At 41.2% G+C, this 3,404-nt stretch overlaps 1 long non-coding RNA gene across 1 annotated transcript; it reads left to right on the top strand.

Moving 5' to 3' along the window:
• Window positions 1–609: 609 nt before the first annotated feature.
• On the top strand, window positions 610–2,895 carry LOC128614490 (uncharacterized). The gene is made up of 3 exons (XR_008387053.1): window positions 610–1,656; window positions 2,031–2,101; window positions 2,239–2,895. It is a non-coding gene; the product is annotated as an uncharacterized LOC128614490 (long non-coding RNA).
• Window positions 2,896–3,404: the final 509 nt, after the last annotated feature.

Below are 3,404 nucleotides of genomic sequence, written 5' to 3'. Positions count from 1 at the left end.
TTACAGCAGATAACATATTGCTTTTACTTGTTCTAGAATGACGCACATTTTAAAACAGATAAAGAGTTTTACCCTAGTAGATAACTATGCACAGTCAAATGATATAAACAGTAGGTTCAAAAACCATCATAAATAATAATTGGCAGTGTTCAATGCTAAAATTTTAGATGTTCAAACACTTTTCAGAAACCAACTATACAAACTTCACAATGTAATTGCTTTATACTGAAGTTTCATCTGTGAAAGAAAGCAGAAGGAAGAAGGAAAGCAGAATAGTCTGTGCAGAGGGGGAAAATGTGCATAGAACGGTCTTGGCTGCTCTCTTTTCCTCTCTGCTTCAACCCTGGAGTAGTTGCAGCTGGCACATATGCCCCTCTCCAAATACCCGTGTGTATTGATGGGAACCCCTCTACCCCCCGGTAGGTTCACCCCCACTCTGACAATCTCTGGGTGCTTTAGAAACAGTCAGCGCTCTTCTTGAAACGCTGCCAACAGGGGCTGGCCCTAAGCCGGTGCAGCTGAAACTTTTACAAGCTCCCTGCTTGCAAAGGCAGGAAGGCAAAGAGATAGTGAGAGATTTGTGAAGGCAGTCGCAGTCTCTCTCTCTCTCTCTCTCTCTCTCTCTCTCTCTCTCTCTCTCTCAGTCTCTCACTCTCGGTCTCTGTCTCTCTCTCGCTCTCATTCTGCTACCTCTGTTGTCCTCATTTCTATTAACCATAACAGACTGTTGGAGTAGACTACTGTTAACTCTGGAAAGGCTTTTCCGCTGTATTTTTTTTTTTTTTTGCGATGGGGGTAGTGTGTATACGTGTTGGCTGCAGAGGGGAGGAGCTGAGGAGTACAGTGGGGAGAGCAAAATAAATGAACATACAACAAAAGCGAGCGAAGGGGGCCGTGACATCACACACTGAGCTGTCCTGGACAATGCCTGAGATGAGAACGAGGGACGGCAAGCACAGCACTTGGCTAGGAAACTCTCTTTTTATTTCTCTCTCTCAACACCTTTGGCCCAGGAAGAGGGCAAAGTACACCTTTTTGGCAGTCACACTGGATTATTTCGGTGACACTTCTCTCTCTTGGCCGACTGGCCGCCTGGGCTCTGAGCCCCTTTTCTCGCCACAGCTGAACAGGATTCATCACAGGAAAAACTTACTCTTCCAAGTCACTATTTAACATTCTTGCAAACTCAGCTTATTGGGATCCTAGCCAAAAAGAGGCCAAAAGTCCAGGACTGTGGACTGGCGGATTCTCTTTCACCTACAAAAGTTGTACATTTGGATTGTTTTGTAATTTTTTTCCAAAAGATCTTTTCCCCGCCAAAAGATTTCTTTCCAAAGTTAGAGCCTGTGATGCTGCAGATGTTCTAACCAAGAGAAAATTTTTACTATTATGTCTAAGAGGGCATGAACGTAATAGGGAAATTCACACAAAAAGCACAGGCAACGCCAGGGCAGCTAAAGACGCTGCAATGACTTCTGTAGAAGGGGAACAGAGAGGCATGTACTACCTGGGACGAATGCCAAATGCTGACAAAAGACTTCACTGCACTCCCTCTCTCTCTGGGAGAAATCATAGTTCTTAATTCTAAGGGTGGCTTAAATCACTGGCATTATCTCTTAATGTGAACCTGCTCCTAGAACAGAAGCCAAAGCTTGTGTAAGTATACTGATATGATTCTCTTCATAGTTTTGTTTTCACAACAAACATGTTCTCTTTTTTCCTTTCTTGGCAACTGTCATTGGTCATAAAGTGCTCATGGTGGGATGTGTCAAGATATGTTGTTTTGCTGATTTTGGAGGGAATCCATTCTCCCTCCACGCCTCAGGGCCCTGGCAGGCGAACGCCGCGTAGTATTCAAGATGAAATGGTGAAGGGAATCCTACTTTCTCTGGCAACTCTTGCAAAGGCATAAATTCAGTTGTTCTCTTCTACCCAAAAGCTAGCACATGCTCCAAAAGTATTACTACTTTAAATTATTTTTTCTTCCCTTCTCACACTGCTGTGACCTCATGCTGTCTCTTTCCCATTAGTTTCTTGGCATCATGGTCGTAGTGGGCAGGGAGATAGGAGGGCATGGCTGCAGAGTGTTACTGCTGGCTCGGTTAGTTTTTCTCGTTTTATTATTTTTCTCTGTTCGCTTTTGCCAGCGAATTATCAAAACACAGAAATAACCTTTTATCTCCCTCTTCTTCTACCTCCTCCTTCCCTGCCTTACCACCCGCCCATCGTGCTCCTTAGCCCTTGGGCCGAGTCGTTTTGCCGTCCTCCAGAATTCATACTCAGGTATTTCCCACTTTTCCTTCAGTTTGGACACTGTTTTCCTGACATTTAACTTTCTGCTCTCACAAGTGTTTCATTTTTCTCCTTTTTGCGCTCATTCTCGCTTCCTTTCATCCTCGTTGTCCGCCTGCACACGTGTCTGCCTTCCCTCCGTCGCCATTGCTACCATATCCACCATTATGATGCGTTCCGATTTAAGAATTATTCTCTAGTAACATGCCATACTGTTAGAAATATTCTAATCGTAATTAAGAAGTGAAGACTCTGCACCATCTGATACTGACTGCAACTTCATCAGATTTCATCCATGTCTGTATTCATGTATTCACAGCAAGGCTGAGCTCAATCATTCCATACAACTTGTTTGTATGATGGCGGTCAACAAAGCAATTCACAAAGCTGAGGTAAATTAACATATATAGTTTACTGTAAAAGCGACAAAATTCATTTTGTGTGTAGTCTAATAAATTGCACTGCGGAGATCTTAAAAACAAACAGTAAGTGGCTTTTCACTTACAAACAACAATGCTGATAGGATAAATGTAAAAAAAAAAGACATTATATTATATATATACACACACACTATGTATTATATAACTAGTAACTAGTATTGTAGAATTGAATGTGTAAAGAGCGGAATTAGCTCTGCTAATGCAACAGGCAGCTTTGGAAAACAATAGTACTGATCTATTCTTTAATATTATCTAAACAGTAGTTTGTTTTTGAACTCACTAATCATGCATTACATGCGTACAAAAATGTAGAGTTTATCATTCGAGGCATATATACAGAAAATACAATATTTTGTTATGTATGCATAAGCCCTTAAATTCACATATATTTAAATCATAGAAATTTCTATTCATATTTCAGATAAGTCTGCTGGATTTGTTTAATGCACGGTTTTTGAGGAAAAAGTGGCTGTTCAGTACTTATGCCAGCATACTGATTACAAGTACGTTCTATACAGCACATAAAAGGAATAACAACTTTATGCAGTTTTTCTATAGAATAAAAAGGATCAGTCTTCCAACCATTACAATACGAACACAAAGCGGAGGGAAAAAAATGGGCGTATAATGTTGTCTAAAAAATGGAGATGGAGAGAGCAGGAGAGATAAAGG

This window comes from Ictalurus furcatus, chromosome 11, assembly GCF_023375685.1.
Source record: "Ictalurus furcatus strain D&B chromosome 11, Billie_1.0, whole genome shotgun sequence".
NCBI lineage: Eukaryota > Metazoa > Chordata > Actinopteri > Siluriformes > Ictaluridae > Ictalurus > Ictalurus furcatus.
Note: the sequence above shows the minus strand (reverse complement) of the source record. Positions and strands in the feature narration are given on the sequence as shown.